Source organism: Staurois parvus, unplaced genomic scaffold (genome assembly GCF_062004578.1).
Source record: "Staurois parvus isolate SC_StPar_1 unplaced genomic scaffold, SC_StPar_1.0 ptg003023l, whole genome shotgun sequence".
NCBI lineage: Eukaryota > Metazoa > Chordata > Amphibia > Anura > Ranidae > Staurois > Staurois parvus.
In genome coordinates, this window is record NW_028320819.1 from 1 (window position 1) to 20552 (window position 20552).

Sequence of the window (20552 nt, forward strand, 5' to 3'; positions counted from 1 at the left end):
TAAAAACCTGGAGTTCCACTTTAAGAGGGACTAGGGGAGGGGTCCTGGAGTCTACTTTAAGAGGAAGGGGGGGAACCTAGTTTCACATTAAGACTCCTTGTTGCTGCCAGTGCTTAGATGTTCCACTTTAAGGATGGGGGATCCCTAGAGTTCTACTTGAAGAAGAGGGTCCAGAAAATGAAAGCAGTGGACACATTGCCCCCCGACACCCACATTACCTCTACACCACTTCAGATCACAGGAAGGAAGCCGCGAGGAGCTCTATCCATCTGCTGGGAGAGAAGGGACGCAGATTAATTTTGGCACAGTGATGAGAGACGACAGACGTGTGTAGAGGGCAGAGAGGAGAAAGGCGACTACAGGAAAATGGATGCCAAGGGGACACAAGCTTTCTTAAAGAGAAACGTTAGCCTTGCCCTCCCCCCTCACTGCCTTATGGAACATACTCACCTAGTCAGTGGATCCAGCGTGGACCTGCTGGGATCCTCCTCTCTGCTCGGGTCTGACAACGCCAGGTTACCTTTGACAGCTGCCCATTGTTCCAGGCAGGTGCCACTAGGCCCGCCCCCCATCTCCTTACCGAATGGGACGCCTCGCATCCCAGGAGGGACCACATCATTCGCCTAGGCCAGGGGTAGGCAACCTGCAGCTCTCCAGCTGTTGTGGAACTACATTTCCCATGAGACATTGCAAAACTGACAGTTACAGCTATGACTTGCAGAGTCATGATGGAACGTTTAGTCCTGCAACAGCTGGAGAGCCGCAGGTTGCCCACCCCTGGTCTGGGTGAATTCTGGAAATCACAGGCGGGCAAAGCCATTGAAGACAAAAAACAGTACAGAAACAAAAAAAAAAAAAAAAAAGTAAAACAGATATCAGCAATGCTGAGGCGGAGCCGCATGGAGAGGAGTGCTGGGGGAGGGTAAAGTATCTGTCATATACACAAAAACGGACCCAGCATAAACACACACCAGGGTAGGTTGTAGGACCACAGCCCAGCGCACAACCCCCAGCGCACAACCCCCAGCGCACAACCCCCAGCCCCACAATTGCAGTCTGGCTTTGCCAATCACTGTACAGCACTCTGCCTGTGTACTGGCAGAACAAGAGGAGTCCTAAATCTGACCTCCCCTTCAGTCTCGCACAGGTGTCCCGGCTCCTCCCTCCAGTCTCGCACAGGTGTCCCGGCTCCTCCCCTCCAGTCTCGCACAGGTGTCCCGGCTCCTCCCCTCCAGTCTCGCACAGGTGTCCCGGCTCCTCCCCTCCAGTCTCGCACAGGTGTCCCGGCTCCTCCCCTCCAGTCTCGCACAGGTGTCCCGGCTCCTCCCCTCCAGTCTCGCACAGGTGTCCCGGCTCCTCCCCTCCAGTCTCGCACAGGTGTCCCGGCTCCTCCCCTCCAGTCTCGCACAGGTGTCCCGGCTCCTCCCCTCCAGTCTCGCACAGGTGTCCCGGCTCCTCCCCTCCAGTCTCGCACAGGTGTCCCGGCTCCTCCCCTCCAGTCTCGCACAGGTGTCCCCGGCTCCTCCCCTCCAGTCTCGCACAGGTGTCCCGGCTCCTCCCCTCCAGTCTCGCACAGGTGTCCCGGCTCCTCCCCTGGACTGAAATGGCTTCCTCCGATTTCCCTACACACTGTGAGCTGCTCACAACGTACCCTACAAGCTGCAGCAAATTAGATTGACGTATTGAATATCAATTCTTTCAATTGTGGAGAAGGCAGGAAGGAAAGGAAGGGAGGGGAGAAGGCAGGAAGGAAAGGAAGGGAGGGGAGAAGGCAGGAAGGAAAGGAAGGGAGGGGAGAAGGCAGGAAGGAAAGGAAGGGAAGGGAGAAGGCAGGAAGGAAAGGAAGGGAAGGGAGAAGGCAGGAAGGAAAGGAAGGGAGGGGAGAAGGCAGAAGGAAAGGAAGGGAAGGGAGAAGGCAGGAAGGAAAGGAAGGGAGGGGAGAAGGCAAGAAGGAAAGGAAGGGAAGGGAGAAGGCAGGAAGGAAAGGAAAGGAGGGGAGGGGAGAAGGCAGGAAGGAAAGGAAATGAAGGGAGGGGAGAAGGCAGGAAGGAAGGGAGGGAGGGGAGAAGGCAGGAAGGAAGGGAGGGAGGGAGGGAGGGAGGAAGGGAGGGAGGGGAGAAGGCAGGAAGGAAGGGAGGGAGGGAGGGGAGAAGGCAGGCAGGCAGGAAGGAAGGGAGGGAGGGAGGGAGGGGAGAAGGCAGGAAGGAAGGAAGGGAGGGAGGGAGGGGAGAAGGCAGGAAGGAAGGGAGGGAGGGAGGGGAGAAGGCAGGAAGGAAGGGAGGGAGGGAGGGGAGAAGGCAGGAAGGAAGGGAGGGAGGGAGGGGAGAAGGCAGGAAGGAAGGGAGGGAGGGAGGGGAGAAGGCAGGAAGGAGGGAGGGAGGGAGGGGAGAAGGCAGGAAGGAAGGGAGGGAGGAAGGAAGGGAGGGAGGAAGGAAGGGAGGGGAGAAGGCAGGAAGGAAGGGAGGGAGGGAGGGAGGGGAGAAAGGCAGGAAGGAAGGGAGGGAGGGAGGGGAGAAGGCAGGAAGGAAGGGAGGGAGGGAGGGGAGAAGGCAGGAAGGAAGGAAGGGAGGGAGGGAGGGGAGAAGGCAGGAAGGAAGGAAGGGAGGAGGGAGGGAGAAGGCAGGAAGGAAGGAAGGGAGGGAGGGAGGGGAGAAGGCAGGAAGGAAGGAAGGGAGGGAGGGAGGGGAGAAGGCAGGAAGGAAGGAAGGGAGGGAGGGAGGGGGAGAAGGCAGGAAGGAAGGAAGGGAGGGAGGGAGGGAGAAGGCAGGAAGGAAGGAAGGGAGGGAGGGAGGGGAGAAGGCAGGAAGGAAGGAAGGGAGGGAGGGAGGAAGGGAGGGAGGGAGGAAGGAGGGAGGGGAGAAGGCAGGAAGGAAGGAGGGAGGGAGGGAGGGGAGAAGGCAGGAAGGAAGGGAGGGAGGGAGGGAGGGGAGAAGGCAGGAAGGAAGGGAGGGAGGGAGGGAGGGGAGAAGGCAGGAAGGAAGGGAGGAGGGAGGGAGGGGAGAAGGCAGGAAGGGAGGGAGGGAGGGAGGGGAGAAGGCAGGAAGGAAGGGAGGGAGGGAGGGGAGAAGGCAGGAAGGAAGGGAGGGAGGGAGGGAGGGAGAAGGCAGGAAGGAAGGGAGGGAGGGAGGGAGGGAGAAGGCAGGAAGGAAGGGAGGGAGGGAGGGAGGGGAGAAGGCAGGAAGGAAGGGAGGGAGGGAGGGAGGGGAGAAGGCAGGAAGGAAGGGAGGGAGGGAGGGAGGGAGAAGGCAGGAAGGAAGGGAGGGAGGGAGGGGAGAAGGCAGGAAGGAAGGGAGGGAGGGAGGGAGGGAGGGAGGGGAGAAGGCAGGAAGGAAGGAAGGGAGGGAGGGAGGGAGGGAGGGAGGGAGGGAGGGAGGGGAGAAGGCAGGAAGGAAGGGAGGGAGGAAGGAAGGGAGGGAGGGAGGGAGGGGAGAAGGCAGGAAGGAAGGGAGGGAGGGAGGGGAGAAGGCAGGAAGGAAGGGAGGGAGGGAGGGGAGAAGGCAGGAAGGAAGGGAGGGAGGGAGGGGAGAAGGCAGGAAGGAAGGGAGGGGAGAAGGCAGGAAGGAAGGGAGGGAGGGAGGGAGGGGAGAAGGCAGGCAGGAAGGAAGGGAGGGAGGGAGGGAGGGAGGGGAGAAGGCAGGCAGGAAGGAAGGGAGGGAGGGGAGAAAGCAGGAAGGAAGGAAGGAAGGGAGGGAGGGAGGGAGGGAGGGGAGAAGGCAGGAAGGAAGGGAGGGAGGGGAGAAAGCAGGAAGGAAGGGAGGGAGGGAGGGGAGAAGGCAGGAAGGAAGGGAGGGAGGGAGGGGAGAAGGCAGGAAGGAAGGGAGGGAGGGAGGGGAGAAGGCAGGAAGGAAGGGAGGGAGGGAGGGGAGAAGGCAGGAAGGAAGGAGGGAGGGAGGGAGAAGGCAGGAAGGAAGGGAGGGAGGGAGGGGAGAAGGCAGGAAGGAGGAGGGGGGAGGGAGAAGGCAGGAAGGAAGGGAGGAGGGAGGGGAGAAGGCAGGAAGGAAAGGAAAGAAAAGGAAAGGAGGGGAGGGGAGAAGGCAGGAAGGAAAGGAAGGGAGGGGAGGGGAGAAGGCAGGAAGGAAGGAAGGGAGGGGAGGGGAGAAGGCAGGAAGGAAAGGAAGGGAGGGGAGGGGGAGAAGGCAGGAAGGAAGGGAGGGAGGGGAGGGGAGAAGGCAGGAAGGAAGGGAGGGAGGGGAGGGGAGAAGGCAGGAAGGAAAGAAGGAAGAGAAGGCAGGAAGGAACAAAGAAAGGAAGAAGAGGAGGAGCAAAGGAAAGCAGGCAGGAAGGACAGAAGGAAAGAGGGTCTTAGTATGTAACATTAGGGGAAAGCAATGTAAAGCCGGCGTGTGGTTGGTACATGTTCTGTGTAATACTGAACATGCAGAAAGTCCTACAATGAAGCCAAATGTTACAAGTCACCCAGAACATGAACCTGGTTTTTACTTGCAGTACACATCGTTTCTAGCCTCGGGTTTCAGACAAATGTTTAAGAATTCCGATAACCATTTTAACCCCCGACGCTCCTCCATGAGCAAAACTTGCATCTTACAAGGATCTACGATGGGATCACAAGACTGCCGAGACAAATGTGGCCCGACGTTCCCCGAGCAGTCATAATCCGGCCCTGGCACCGCCATGTCTACCTCTCTGCCAGTTTCAGTGAACGCTCGGATATCCAGCAGGCCTGTGACATGAACTCTGTAGTGGCAATTAAGCGACATAAAAATAAACGACCTAGAAAAGCGCGTCCGAACCGGGACACCCAGCCGCTGCCATCTGCTTCTCCTGGGACAGGCAGCTCAAGGTGACACGGATGCCGTGGCAGACGGGAAACCAATCCGACAGGTTTGTGCCCTGGCAGGAGAGGCCGGTGCTTGTTCTGGCTCAGGGAGACGCAGATAACGAGCTCGCGGGAAAAATATAACACGGCTATGGAGGAATATTGCACAATGCCAGAGACTTAACCACTTCAGTACCAGTCTGTTACCCGCCATTATTCAGGCTTGTGATCATCTGACGGACAATGACTCCCTCTTGCAACAAAGTACACAAATACAGGTTATAGGTTTTGAGACAGATACAGGTTTCTTTTTAGTGGTATTTAACATTTGTTGTTATTTACTATATATATATCTATCCCTCTATAATAAAAAAAAAAACAAAAAAAAACAAACAAAAAAGAAGGACCAATGTTTTTGGGATTGCTTAATTTTTTTTTTACTATACAATATTGGTGGTCAGTGTCTCTTTTACCCCCCCCCCCCCTTCCCCAAGCAAACCCCCAATCATCGGTGACCCCATTTTTACCTTTGATCCGCTTTGTTTACAAACATTTAGCATACCTCTTTCTCTCTTGTAAATGGGCCGTTTGTTTACATCCATGTCGTCTGTGATTGGCGCACAAAGATCACAAGGCACAGAGCCACTCTGATTGCACTGGCTTTGATCTGTCCATTTACAGCCATTCAACAGATGCACATGTATTCTGCAGCCCGGCTTATAAATGGCGCTCCCAGACAATAGCATCTAATGCCTTTTTAAATAAAAAAAAAAATAAAAAAATTATATATATATATATATATATATATATATATATATATATATATATATATATATATATATATATATATAAAATGGTCCCCGTTAGGGAGATTCCCCCTCTCTGTTTACCAATAACAATGAAAGTGAAAGTACGCAGCAAATTTTGGGTTGTCCCCAGAACAGCACGAGGGGAAATCTTCCAAAGGGGACACTAGTTCTGGCGACCTCGCACTTTTGGCTATGGGACAGGAAGTGAGGGCAAATCTCCCCAATAGGACAAAGTTGGAGGGGGGTGGGGGGGTAGTTTGCCTATAGATCTATATTTTGAAGAAGTCTGTCATTATCACCTGTAAGACATTACAAGGCGGTTCCTGCAGGCACAGATGTGTTCCGTATACATTTCCAGCTTGTACTCAGACAGGCACACACGTTGCATTGTGGATGACTAGGTCCAAGTTGGAAATCTGCCTTTGGCTTGGCCAATGTTGGGGGCCCTCAGGGTAGGTAGAATGGACATGTGAAGGCATCTTTTGGTACCTACTGATAGGACCATAGCCCGGTTCCTCCAGCCTATGAGAGTGAAAGGTCTGCTTTAAAGTGAACCTGTCACATTCTAAAAAGCAGATCTGCCAAGCCAAGGATACAGGCGCCACAGCTGACAACATTGGTTTAAAAGGAACATCGGTGAAGGTGTCATGGAATCCCGAGTCTCGTATTGGATACGCGGTTTTTCTAAATGAGCATCTGTTGTACTCTCTATTACTCAACAGAACCTCAGTGTCCAGCCGGCGTACCCTGGACTGTGCTGCCTGGCACGGGTGCTTGGGATCACAAGGCTGGCTGCAGTAAAGTGAGGAGTTGAGAAACCGTGGAAAGATATTATTCAGGATTTATATGGCGCCAACAGTTTTCTCAGCACTTTCCAATAGAATGGTTAGCACTTCCGCCTGGCAGTACTCGGGTCGTCGGTTCGAATCCCAACCACGGCACTGTAACGGAACCGGAACCCAGACCGCACTGAGTTTTCCCGTTATAGCACAACTTCCCCTGTCCGAACACCATCCACGGACCACACCCTTGGAATCCCTCAGTAAAATAGACAGACAACCAGCTCTTACTAAAACAGGAAGTCAACTAACTTTATTGTACACAAAACATGTTTTATACAGAGGGCGGGGAAAGACAATCAGGGACAGGACATACATCATCAGCCCACCCTCAGTGGGAAGGGCTACAGTATAGGCAGGAAACACCTCATCACCCCTCCCCATCCAACCAGACACAGAACAATGGGATGCAACCATGTGGCCAAGGACATTGACCAACCCCCACACCAATACAAACAGTACATCCCATAATAGTTGGCTGGACAGGGAGACAAAGCACAATGGGGGGTAGCACATGGTAAACAGACAATGGACAACACACTATACACAGAACTCAGACATTCACATACACACCCTGTAACCCTTAACAGGCACAGGGTGCCTTAAACATAATGAGGGGGACATGAGCTGACCAAGCGGTCCCCCCACCCCCAAAAGTCACTCCCGTCACATATCTCCCCTTTCGGTAGGAGAGTAACACAGGAGTAGATCCCAGACGGATGTACTCTGAAGTTACTCTGCACCTCCAGTCCCCCAATGCCGGCACCCACACAGTACCCCAAACAAATTGTCCCACACCAAGCGTTACTCACCCAGCCAACCTCTGCCTCTCCCGTAGAACATACCCGCCGCTGGGGAGAAGTACGGACTGGTCCTTCTCCCGGAAATCCTCTCAGCCGCTGGAGAGAAGACAGGGTGGCTGGGCCGACTCCATCCTTCTGTAGGGGATCTGGGCCGACTGCCCAGCATCCCTGGGGTATCCAGGTGGTGGCTGTAGTTGCTAGGCAGAGGCCAGCGGCGCTCTGCCCTGTTGCCAGCACTTCTGCTGGGGATCTCACATCTGCTCCGGCTAACCGTGGGGGAGGGATGCGCCGACTGCTCCATCTTCCACACCCTCATCCAGCTGTTGGACAGACGTATTTCTCCATCCACGCTCTTCCCATGTAGAAACCGGGTCATCTAAATAAGCCAGCACTTGCTGCATCCGCCACAAGACCTCTGTTTCCATATCTGCGGGTGGTATCTGTCTCTCCTCTCCTGCTCTTGGATCCCGGTGATGGTTTGGATGTGTTTACAGGTTGGAAGCACAATCCCACTGCTTGCCACCAATGTAACGGAACCGGAACCCAGACCGCACTGAGTTTTCCCGTTATAGCACAACTTCCCCTGTCCGAACACCATCCACGGACCACACCCTTGGAATCCCTCAGTAAAATAGACAGACAACCAGCTCTTACTAAAACAGGAAGTCAACTAACTTTATTGTACACAAAACATGTTTTATACAGAGGGCGGGGAAAGACAATCAGGGACAGGACATACATCATCAGCCCACCCTCAGTGGGAAGGGCTACAGTATAGGCAGGAAACACCTCATCACCCCTCCCCATCCAACCAGACACAGAACAATGGGATGCAACCATGTGGCCAAGGACATTGACCAACCCCCACACCAATACAAACAGTACATCCCATAATAGTTGGCTGGACAGGGAGACAAAGCACAATGGGGGGTAGCACATGGTAAACAGACAATGGACAACACACTATACACAGAACTCAGACATTCACATACACACCCTGTAACCCTTAACAGGCACAGGGTGCCTTAAACATAATGAGGGGGACATGAGCTGACCAAGCGGTCCCCCCACCCCCAAAAGTCACTCCCGTCACATATCTCCCCTTTCGGTAGGAGAGTAACACAGGAGTAGATCCCAGACGGATGTACTCTGAAGTTACTCTGCACCTCCAGTCCCCCAATGCCGGCACCCACACAGTACCCCAAACAAATTGTCCCACACCAAGCGTTACTCACCCAGCCAACCTCTGCCTCTCCCGTAGAACATACCCGCCGCTGGGGAGAAGTACGGACTGGTCCTTCTCCCGGAAATCCTCTCAGCCGCTGGAGAGAAGACAGGGTGGCTGGGCCGACTCCATCCTTCTGTAGGGGATCTGGGCCGACTGCCCAGCATCCCTGGGGTATCCAGGTGGTGGCTGTAGTTGCTAGGCAGAGGCCAGCGGCGCTCTGCCCTGTTGCCAGCACTTCTGCTGGGGATCTCACATCTGCTCCGGCTAACCGTGGGGGAGGGATGCGCCGACTGCTCCATCTTCCACACCCTCATCCAGCTGTTGGACAGACGTATTTCTCCATCCACGCTCTTCCCATGTAGAAACCGGGTCATCTAAATAAGCCAGCACTTGCTGCATCCGCCACAAGACCTCTGTTTCCATATCTGCGGGTGGTATCTGTCTCTCCTCTCCTGCTCTTGGATCCCGGTGATGGTTTGGATGTGTTTACAGGTTGGAAGCACAATCCCACTGCTTGCCACCAATGTAACGGAACCGGAACCCAGACCGCACTGAGTTTTCCCGTTATAGCACAACTTCCCCTGTCCGAACACCATCCACGGACCACACCCTTGGAATCCCTCAGTAAAATAGACAGACAACCAGCTCTTACTAAAACAGGAAGTCAACTAACTTTATTGTACACAAAACATGTTTTATACAGAGGGCGGGGAAAGACAATCAGGGACAGGACATACATCATCAGCCCACCCTCAGTGGGAAGGGCTACAGTATAGGCAGGAAACACCTCATCACCCCTCCCCATCCAACCAGACACAGAACAATGGGATGCAACCATGTGGCCAAGGACATTGACCAACCCCCACACCAATACAAACAGTACATCCCATAATAGTTGGCTGGACAGGGAGACAAAGCACAATGGGGGGTAGCACATGGTAAACAGACAATGGACAACACACTATACACAGAACTCAGACATTCACATACACACCCTGTAACCCTTAACAGGCACAGGGTGCCTTAAACATAATGAGGGGGACATGAGCTGACCAAGCGGTCCCCCCACCCCCAAAAGTCACTCCCGTCACAGGCACCACCTGCCTGGAGTTTGCATGTTCTCCCTGTGCCTGCGTGGGTTTCCTCTGGGTACTCCAGTTTTCTCCCACACTCCAAAAGACATGCTGGTAGGTTAATTGGCTCCTGTCTACATTGTCCCTAGTATGTGTATGTATGAATGTGAGTTAGGGACCTGAGATCGTACGCCCCTTGAGGGTTGGGGACCTGAGATCGTACGCCCCTTGAGGGTTGGGGACCTTAGATCGTACGCCCCTTGAGGGTTGGGGACTGATGTGAATGTACAATATATATGTAAAGTGCTTCGTAAATTGACAGAGCTATACAAGTACCTGAAATAAATAATAAATAACGGGAGACAATACAGTTCAATACAAGAGGGTGAGGAGGGCCCTGATCCTGGGAGCTTACAATCTAAGAGATATAAAAAGTAAAATCTTCGCATCGCTCACCCCTGTGCTGTGAAAACCCATACGACAACGCCGGCCGATTCTCAGGATCCTCCAGATCTGCGTGAAAGACGGAGAGTCAGATGCAGAGCCAAAATACACAGGAGGCCAAAACAGAGGCTGCGATCCCTACACCCCATACCTGGAAACTGTGTGAATGATTTACAGACAGATGTGGCTGGGGGTGTGCAGCACATCATGTCCCCCCTCCCCTCCTCCGTACAGTAGCTGAATGTAGACTCTGCCATTTGTGGTATCTGGAACATACCGACCCGGTATGAACTCTGCGGGAGGGGGGGAGGCCACAAGACATTAACTCTGTGAGGACACGCAGCCCTGGGAGAGACGCACCGCGCACAACGCACCCTACACCGCGCACAACGCACCCTACACCGCGCACAACGCACCCTACACCGCGCACCGCCCTGCCTGCAACGTCACCACTTCTAGGGGCAAACAAAACACACCAGACATCCCAGCTTTTACTGTTGTCAGATGTGTTTACTGACACCTTAGAACTTGTGTACATGGAGGATGACAAGTCACATTGTAAACACGTGCTTCATGGAAAAGTATACTGTCACCTAAAATTAGACACACCAGGGAGAGCGTAACCAAGAGAGAGAGAGCGCCCAAGCAAGGGCGAGCACGCAACCAGAGAGCTCATAAGCAAGGGAAAGATGGGGGGGGGCGCACACAGGTGACAGATAGGGAAACGGGGGTGCTAGGTGATGGAGGGGGCACACGCAGGTGACAGATAAGGAAACGGGGGTGCTAGGTGATGGAGGGGGCGCACACAGGTGACAGATAAGGAAACGGGGGTGCTGAACAACAGAGGGAGGGCGCCCAAGGGTGAACAGGCAACCAGAGAGAGCGCCCAAGCAAGGGAAAGACCGAGATTGGGGGGGAATGGGGGGTGTTCGTGCACAGGTGACAGATGGGGAAACGGGGGTGCTGAACAAAAGAGGGAGGGCACCCAAGGGTGAGCTCGCAACTAGAGAGCTCATGCGCTTACAAGCAAGGGAAAAACAGATGGGGGGGCATGCAGGTGAGAGATAGGGAAACGGGGGTGCTAGGTGATAGAGGGAGGGCATCCGAGGGTGAGCATGCAACCAGAGAGAGCACCCAAGCAAGGGAAAGACCAAGGGGGGGGGGGGGGTAGTTGTGCAGTGGTGACAGGATAGGGAAATGGGGTGCTGAGCGACAGAGGGAGAGCGCCCAATAAGTGCGGGCACACAACCAGAGAGCTCATACACTTACAAGCAAGGATAAAATAGTTGGGGGGCGCACGCAGGAGACAGACAGGGAAATGGGGGTGCTAGGGAGGGCACCAGCAACTTGGGAGGGGTACAAAATGACCAAAGTGATCATGTGACAAAGGGAGGCAGTCATGCAAACAGATTGGGGAAGTTGCATGCAAGGTAGAGGCAGAGATGGGGGAAGCACAAGCGTCAGAGAGAGGGGAGTGCAAGCCACAGACTGCGGGGTGGAAGAGACAAATGTGGGGGGCAAAAGTGAAAGGCGGGGGGGGGGGGGGGGGGGGGGGGGGGGGGGACTATGCAAGTGCCAGGCGGGGCACATGAGCAAGACAAAATTTGCAGCCAGTGTAATTTTTCCAGATTGCCAAGTAAAAACAAATGTCACCCCCCTCCCCCGGGACACACCCGGACGTCTGGTCTCAGTTTTAGTTCCTAGAGCTGTAAGCAGGAAACATAGAATTGTATCCTGAAGGATGTGCCTGTCTGAATATAAGCTGTGCCCCCCCCATAACCCTGGAGGTGCCCCCCCCCCCCATAACCCCGGAGGTGCCTGCTGGACTCTGCATGGCGCAGTGCAGCATTTTTATTGGTCCTCAATCTCTCCATCCAGGAGGGTGCGGCACGGCGAGGGTTAATCTCCCGGGAATGCGCTCTGTGTGTACAGTATATCTTCTCTATGTGATCTGTACATTCTGTACTGAGGCCCGGGGAGGGCGAGAGACTCCGGGACAGGGAGGGATCTGTCTGCACAACCACCACAAACCCAGCTGGAGAGGGACTACATGTCCCAGCATGCAGGAGGCCAGCACAGGGCGGATTGCATGGATCACATATGGGGCATGTTTAGACGCTGCAAGATTGGAAGGCATCTAGACTATAAAGGGACATTAATGGCCCCTCTATAACAAGGTACAAAACCTGCCTGGGTTCAATTACAGGAGAGACATGGAGGGCTCAGAGATCGGACAATGCTCGTGTACGGATCGTGCGACGTCTATACACGCCCAGGACGGACAATGCTCGTGTACGGATCGTGCGACGTCTATACACGCCCAGGACGGACAATGCTCGTGTACGGATCGTGCGACGTCTATACACGCCCAGGACGGACAATGCTCGTGTACGGATCGTGCGACGTCTATACACGCCCAGGACGGACAATGCTCGTGTACGGATCGTGCGACGTCTATACACTCCCAGGACGACTTGTCTGATCTTCTACATGACTGATACAGAGTTACCACACTTAACAGGTTAATCTCCCCACCATAAAACCCGACTCCTTTCCCATCCACCTGGGTGTTATGGGCATCTCTGACCATCTTTGTGGGTTCATGCCTTTCCTGTTACATTCTCCATATTAATAAATACAATAGGGATGGTGGGAACCCCTCATAATGGGCACAGCGGGTGTATAGACCCGGGAACTCAGCACAGGGATGGCGGGAACCCCTCATAATGGGAACAGCGGTTGTATAGACCCGGGAACTCAGCACAGGGATGGCGGGAACCCCTCATAATGGGCACAGTGGGTGTATAGACCTGGGAACTCGGCACAGGGATGGCGGGAACCCCTCAATGGGCACAGCAGGTGTACAGACCCGGGAACTCAGCACAGGGATGGTGGGAACCCCTCATAATGGGACGTTCCCAGATTGAAGGAGCAGATATCTTGTTATAGACTTTATACTGTAATGCAACACCCATAAAAAACTTATAGGAAAGAAAAAGTACAAACAAAGCCCAAGGCTGTCTGAACCTCAGACAAGGTGTGTGTGGGCTCATCTCACCCTACAAAGGTGTCCTGAAAACAGAGAAAGGACAGTTGTCCTCTAACCTGAAATATCAGAGAACTGTCTTCCCCAACCCCTCTGTGACAACACACGATGTGCCACGCACAAAGCACGACTACCGCTACCAAGCACAGGAGGTTGTCAGGAACTCCTCACAGTCATATACCATAAAAGACCATCTACAGCCATACATAGAAAGGTATAAAACAGAACTCCACCAACGTCACACCCTCGGGACCCCAATACACCCGGGTACAGACCCTACAGACAGAAGAAGGACTGACAGCACAATCTATGGAATATCAGCATCCTGTGTACAGAGAGCAGGACTAGTGTTCTGTATATGACTGAACACTGAGGTCAAAACACACTACAACCCAAAGTAAAAATGTAAAAGTGCGAGCGGAGGGGGGGCGTAATGGAGGACCATCGGCTCCACTGTACGGGAGGGGGGTTGAGGAACGGAGGACCGCCGGCTTCAGTGTACGGGAGGGGGGGAATGGAGGACCATTGGCTCCAGTATACGGGAAGGGGTTGGGTTGGAGGTTGAGGAACGGAGGACCACCGGGTCCGGAGTATGGAGGACTATTGGCTCCAGTATACGGGAGGGGATTGGGTGTTGAGGAACGGAGGACCACTGACTTCAGAGTACAGAAGGGGGGGAGAATGGAGGACCATTGGTTCCAGTATAAGGGAAGGGGTTGGAGGAACAGAGGACCACCAGCTCCAGAGTACTGGGGGGGGGGGGGGTAATAGACAGAGGACCATCGGCTCCAGTGTACAGGTGGTTGGAGAACCCATCGGCTCCAGTGTACAGGTGGTTGGAGAACCCATCGGCTCCAGTGTACAGGTGGTTGGAGAACCCATCGGCTCCAGTGTACAGGTGGTTGGAGAACCCATCGGCTCCAGTGTACAGGTGGTTGGAGAACCCATCGGCTCCAGTGTACAGGTGGGGGGGGGGGGGGGGAAATGATGGAATATCATTGGCTTCAGTGGAGTGCATTCATAAAGTATTCAGACCCCCTTGACTTTTCTCAGTGTTATGTGCAGCCTGATACTACAGTACAGTTCCATATTTCCTCAGGATTCTACACTCGGTATCCCATAATGACAAAGTGAAAACAGAATTTTAGAAATGTCGAAGAATTAATTAAAAAGAAAGCCTGAAACCTCGCATGTAGTTACGTTTTCGGTCCCTTTACTCAGTACTTTGTAGAAGCCCGTTTGGCAGCAATTCCAGCCTGGAGTCTTTTTGGGGAGGGCACCACAAGCTTTGCACCCCTGGATTGAGGGATTTTCTGCCATTCTTTGCCCAGTCAGGTTGGATGGGGACCGTCGGTGGACTGACATTTTCGGACAGACATTCAGAGTTGTCCCTCTGCCACTCCTGTGTTGCCTTTGCTGTGTGCTTAGGATGGTTGTCATGTTGGAAGGTGAACCTTCGGCCCAGTCTGAGGTCCTAAGCACTGTGCAGCAGGTTTTCATTGAGGATATTTCTGTACTTTGCTCCATTCAGCCCCCCCATCGTGTCTCCATAGCAGCATACATATGGTTGGTTGCTATGCCCACAATCAATCCACATTATCTCTACAGGAGAAAGATGGATTCTTCCCCACTACATCCTTCTGGAACGTTTCAAAATGGCGAGAGCATGTTCATGTCAGAATGCCTCAGTCTTCGGGGAGCTAAGCATGCATCCCAAATGATAAAATGGGCTGGCATCTGCGGACGTTCCAACATGGGTTTCTATCCCAATGAAGAAAGGAGTCTTTGGCACAGGAGATATTCATAACTGCAAACATGAATTTCAGTCTCTGGTGCTGGACCATTCTTATATCGAACACAAGTTGGTTGGGTTGGGGCGCTCACTGAGGTGGCAAAATTGTTCAGGGGAAGTAGCCGTTTAACTCACTGAATGTAGTTTCCAACATCCTAGAACTCAGAGTTGCCTGGATGGCTGTTTCCCACTTGGCCACTCATCTTAGACAGAAGACACACTTATTACAGATGGACAACAGGGCTGTTCAAAACCAGGGCAAGACTCACAGCAGATCTTTATTGAAGGTGGTGTTTCCGATCTGGTCTTGTCCAGAATCAGCTAGTGGACCTTCTGTCCAGAGATTTCGCTGACAAAGAATGGTCTTTAAACCAGGAAGTATTCCAGTGGATGTCAGAGATGGGGTCACCATCAGATAGATCTTTTTGCTTCCTCACTGAATGCCAAGACAACCCTGTTCTTCACAGGTATACTTCCCGAAAACCTGGGGGTTGGTGGTAGAGTAGATGAAGAAGGGGTATGCCTTTCTCCCAGTCCTGTTGATTGTAAGATTCCTACAATGCCTGGTGGGGGAGAAGGTGCCATATTGGCAATAATACCCTATTGGTTAAAGACCGCAAAGACCATGGCTCTCACTCTTGGTCCTCCCATCTCTCTGCAAACCCCTGGCTCTCCCAAGACTACAAAGTTTACTAACCCAGGAGGACTACGTCCAACCACGCCTGGAGTCCCTGAATTTAAGGGTGTGGAAGTTAAGCGGAGAACGTTGGAAAAATTGGGTTGCTCCCACGAGGTAACTCAAACCCTGTTGCACGCCAGGAAGGCAACTACTAATACATGCTACAAAATCTAGCAGACAATTTCTATACTTCATGGGAAAAAAAATAAATCAGCTCGACCCCTCAAAACCAGGGGTTGAGATTCTTCTGTTGCTCCAATCAGGTCTGGAACAGGAGTCAGAACTGGGATCTAAAAAAGGTACAAGTTTTAGCTTTGTTGGCCCTAATGGATACCAAATGGGCACTGAATCCCGACAGAGCATTTCTTAAAGGCAGTACTAAGGATTAAGGCCCCCCGAGTAAAACCCTTTACCCAAAGTGGGATGTACCTTTAACTTTAGATCTTCTCATGGCTTCTCCATTCACCCCAACTGAAAGTTTCTCACTTGAAGATATCACACTTAAAGCAGCCTTCCTAGTAGCAATTACCTCAAGGCGCAGAGTATCAGAGATTCAGGCTTCAAGAGTTCAGGAGCCTTACATCAGGTTCTTCCCGGATAGGGTAGAACCTAAACCGATCCACCAGTTGATACCAAAAATCCCATCCATAGATCACCTCTATCAAGAATGGGTTTTCCCAGCCTTTTCGGAAAGAAGAGTTGATCGCAACCGCATGAACTGGATGTAGCAAGAACCTTGAAGCATTACATTTCTGCCTCTCTGAAAGGATCAAACACTTATCCCTAATGGAGCAAGGTTGGGTCTGGTGGCATCTAAGAGGACAATAGCCAGTTGGATAGTACAGATAATACCCAAAACATAATTGGCTAGTGGCCTTCCAGTACCTCAGGCAGTTAATGTTCACTCAGCTTGAGGGATCGCTTCTTCTTGGGCAGCAAGTTGGTCCTCATTTTATCACCTTCATGATGCCCTACAGTCTGGATGAGGCTTCACCGCCTTCCCAAGCCTTCAGGATAAACACCTTGCAGTTTTCAGTCTTGTAACCTCGATTACGCATATTTTTGGCAGCAATCCCCCCCTGAAAGGGAGTTATTTACCATATATATGCTGCTACGGAGGCACCAGGAACTGCAAAAATTGAATACTTGCCTATCCGTAACTTTCCATTCCTGGTGCCATTCCATGGCAGAATATACCCTCCATATTTCTTTCTTTGTTTCTGAGCAGTATGTGAGATTAGTGAGAAGAATGGAGTGGGGAGGACCTAGTCTACTCATTTATTGAGGGATCTAAAAAGGTACAAGTTTTGGCTTTGTCGGCCCTAATGGATACCAAATGGGCACTGAAGGCAGTATTAAAGATTAAGGCCTCCGAGGAAAACCCTTTACCCAAAGTGGTATGTACCTTTAACTTTAGATCTTCTCATGGCTTCTCCATTCACTACAACTGAAAGTTGCTCACTTGAAGATATCACACTTAAAGCAGCCTTCCTAGTGTCTATTACCTCAAGGCGCAGAGTATCGGAGATTCAGGATTTAGGAGTTCAGGAGCTCAAATGTGGTCCTGTGAGTTGACTGGACGGAGCAACCAACCATATGTATGCTGCCATGGATAGACACCAGGACAGGAAAAGTACAGAAAAGTATTCAATTTTCCCACTTTCCCTCAGACCTGATCAGTCTCCCAGTGCCTGCTGCTGAAAACCACCCCCACAGCATGATGCTGCCACCACCATGCTTCACTGTTGGGATGGTATTGGGCAGTGATAAGCGGTGCCTGGTTTCCTCCACACGGTGTTTAGAATTGAGGCCAAACATTTCTATCTCGGTTTCATCAGACCAGAGAATCTTGTTTCTCACAGTCAGAGTTCTTCAGGTGCTTTTTTTGCAAACCCCAAGCAGTTTTCATGTGTTTGGTTTCCACATAGTCACTCTGCCATAAAGCCCAGGTCGGTGGGGGGCTGCAGTGATGGTTGTCCTTCTGGAACTTTGTCCTATCTCCACACAGGATCTCTGCAGCTCAGTCAGAGTGTCCATCAGGTTCTTGGTGCCCTCTCTTACGTAGGCCCTTCTCCCCCTATTGCTCAGTTTGGCTGGGCAGCCAAACGTCTTCCATTTTTGAATAGTATGGAGGTCACTGTGCTCTTGGGAACCCTTCAGTGCAGCAGAAAATGGGTTTGTAGACTTCCCCAGATCAGTGCCTTGCAATAATCCTGTCTCTGAGCTCTGCAGGCAGTTCCTTTGACCTTATGGGTTTGGCTCTGATACAGTATGCATTGTCAGCTGTGAGGCCATTTATAGAGGGGTGTGCCTTTCCAAATCCTGTCCAATCACTGTGATTTCCCCCAGGTGGCCTCCAATCAGGGTGGAGGAACATCTCAGCAACGATCAAGAGAAATGGAAGGCACCGGAGCTAATTGTCCTGTGTTGTTGCAAAGGGTCTGAATATTTATGTCAATGTGAGATTTCAGGTTTTTATATTTCATTCACTTTGTCATCATGGGGTGCTGAGTGCAGATTAATGAGTAAAAAATGTATTCAAACAACTCCAGTATCCGGCTGAAACATAACATTGAAAAACGTGAAGGGGTCTGAATACTTTCTGAATGCTCTGTATGTCAGGCAGTAGAGGGGCAGATGGAGGCGGGGCAGAGGCGGGGCAATGTACACTGTATAGAGGAGGCAGGGGGAAGTGTATATCATGCAGTACACGGTACAGATGAGGCAGTATACAGGGCACAGAGAGGAAGAGGATAGTATATAGTGTATATCAGGAAGAATACAGGGGGAGGGGTACTATATGGTATATATCTGGCAGTATATAGAGGGGGAGGGGGGTATATATCTGGCAGTATATAGAGGGGTAGTATATGGTATATATCAGGCAGTATATAGAGGGGAGGGGGTGGTATCTATCAGGCAGTATATAGAGGGGAGGGGGTGGTATCTATCAGGCAGTATATAGAGGGGAGGGGGTGGTATCTATCAGGCAGTATATAGAGGGGAGGGGGTGGTATCTATCATACAGTATATAGAGGGGAGGGGGTGGTATCTATCATACAGTATATAGAGGGGAGGGGGTGGTATCTATCATACAGTATATAGAGGGGAGGGGGTATATATCAGGCAGTATATAGAGGGGAGGGGGGTATATATCAGGCAGTATATAGAGGGGAGGGGGGTATATATCAGGCAGTATATAGGGGGGAGGGGGTGGTATCTATCAGGCAGTATATAGAGGGGAGGGGGTGGTATCTATCAGGCAGTATATAGAGGGGAGGGGGTGGTATCTATCAGGCAGTATATAGAGGGGAGGGTGGTATCTATCATACAGTTTATAGAGGGGAGGGGGGTATATATCAGGCAGTATATAGAGGGGAGGGGGGTATATATCAGGCAGTATATAGAGGGGAGGGGGGTATATATCAGGCAGTATATAGAGGGGAGGGAATGGTATCTATCAGGCAGTATATAGAGGGGAGGGGGTGGTATCTATCAGGCAGTATATAGAGGGGAGGGGGTGGTATAAATTAGGCAGTATATAGAGGGGAGGGGGTGGTATAAATTAGGCAGTATATAGAGGGGAGGGGGTGGTATCTATCAGGCAGTATATAGAGGGGAGGGGGTGGTATCTATCAGGCAGTATATAGAGGGGAGGGGGTGGTATCTATCAGGCAGTATATAGAGGGGGAGGGGGTGGTATCTATCAGGCAGTATATAGAGGGGAGGGGGTGGTATCTATCAGGCAGTATATAGAGGGGGAGGGGGTGGAATCTATCAGGCAGTATATAGAGGGGGAGGGGGTGGTATCTATCAGGCAGTATATAGAGGGGAGGGGGGTATATATCATGCAGTATATAGAGGGGGAGGGGGGTATATATCATGCAGTATATAGAGGGGGAGGGGGGTGGTATATATCAGGCAGTATATAGAGGGGAGGGGGTGGTATCTATCAGGCAGTATATAGAGGGGAGGGGGTGGTATAAATTAGGCAGTATATAGAGGGGAGGGGGTGGTATCTATCATGCAGTATATAGAGGGGGAGGGGGGTATCTATCATGCAGTATATAGAGGGGGAGGGGGGTATATATCATGCAGTATATAGAGGGGGAGGGGGGTATATATCATGCAGTATATAGAGGGGGAGGGGGGTATATATCAGGCAGTATATAGAGGGGGAGGGGGGTATCTATCAGGCAGTATATAGAGGGGAGGGGGGTATCTATCAGGCAGTATATAGAGGGGAGGGGGGTGGTATCTATCAGGCAGTATATAGAGGGGGGTATCTATCAGGCAGTATATAGAGGGGAGGGGGTGGTATCTATCAGGCAGTATATAGAGGGGGAGGGGGGTATCTATCAGGCAGTATATAGAGGGGAGGGGGTGGTATCTATCAGGCAGTATATAGAGGGGGAGGGGGGTATCTATCAGGCAGTATATAGAGGGGAGGGGGGTATCTATCAGGCAGTATATAGAGGGGGAGGGGAGGACACGGGTCAGACATCTGTGTATATATATCGGGCAGTATACAGAGAGGCGTGCAGCACACACGGCCCCGTCTCCTCTCTCTGTATAGTACATATATACAATGCAGAGTATATGAGGCGGAATACACACAGCCCCTCCCCCACTCTCTCTCACCTGCTCTCTCCGGCCTCCTCCAGCCGACCCCTCACCAGCACTCTCCCTCCCAGCATGCACCGAGGCCAAGGGCGGAGCCACAGGGGATGCCGGGAGCCCCAGCCAGTGTTTTCTCTGCCAGGAGGTGGGCGGAGCCGGGCGGCCATGTTATTGTAGCTCAGAATGGGGCTGTGAGCTCAGGGAGGGGAGGGGCAGCTGAGTCACCTTAGGGGTGTGAGTACACGATGTTCCCGGCTACACATCTCCATGGAAACCACATCCAGCCGTCACCATGGTCACAAGCTGTATCAGTGCGTGGTGACATCATTGCTGTACATTTTCTGAGCGACGTCACCTTTATCTAGACTGAGGTCACCTCCATCTGCAACGATGTCACCGACATATGCAGGGACGTCACATTCATCTTCAGCTGCAGTGATGT

At 52.2% G+C, this 20552-nt stretch overlaps 1 long non-coding RNA gene across 1 annotated transcript; it reads right to left on the reverse strand.

Moving 5' to 3' along the window:
- Window positions 1-105: 105 nt before the first annotated feature.
- LOC149428701 (uncharacterized) lies at window positions 106-20260 on the reverse strand. The gene is made up of 3 exons (XR_016310692.1): window positions 20132-20260; window positions 9986-10042; window positions 106-272 (listed from the first exon to the last, which is right to left on the reverse strand). It is a non-coding gene; the product is annotated as an uncharacterized LOC149428701 (long non-coding RNA).
- Between the last annotated feature and the right edge of the window lie 292 nt (window positions 20261-20552).